The sequence below is a fragment of the Schistocerca americana genome, unplaced genomic scaffold (assembly GCF_021461395.2).
Source record: "Schistocerca americana isolate TAMUIC-IGC-003095 unplaced genomic scaffold, iqSchAmer2.1 HiC_scaffold_558, whole genome shotgun sequence".
Classification (NCBI taxonomy): Eukaryota; Metazoa; Arthropoda; class Insecta; order Orthoptera; family Acrididae; genus Schistocerca; species Schistocerca americana.
In genome coordinates this window covers 50001-50602 of record NW_025726300.1, presented here as the reverse complement: position 1 = coordinate 50602, position 602 = coordinate 50001, and positions in this window count along the sequence as shown.

Here is a 602-nt window from a genome sequence, read left to right as displayed (position 1 = left end):
CTTAGGGACAACCACCAGTGAAGGACTAACATTTCCACCGAATTAGACTCGTACACCCTTCCTGTACCGCCAAGTGGGGACCTGGCCAGCCGTCATACGGCTGGAATCCGCCTTACCATGGACTAGGAGGGAGGGGGGTACAAAACACCGGATTTGACCGCACACCAATTGTGACATGTAGTTAGGTTAGATTAGAGTAGAAGATAGAATAATACTAGAGTAGACTGCAGCGACACCAACTTACGGCCAGCCCAGTGCCAGGGGCACGCCCGCTGGGATTAGCTCAGTGGGCCGTGGCCAACACCAGTAGGTTTATAGTAGCACTGGCACACCTGTAACGCTGCAGGTAGAATGTAGACTTAAATTAAGAAGCTTAGTATCCCATAGCGGTTAGACTAGAATAAAACAATAGAAGTACCTGTAGTGTAGAAAAAGCTGCATTAATTGTATCATTTGTAAGACCCACTAATGTAGTTAGGGAGTGGGTTATATGAATAATGTAATATGATGTTATGAATAAAGATTTTTTTTTTTTTTTAAAAAAAAAAAAAAAAAAAAAAAAAAAAAAAAAAAAAAAAAAAAAAAAAACAGAGTCCCGACCA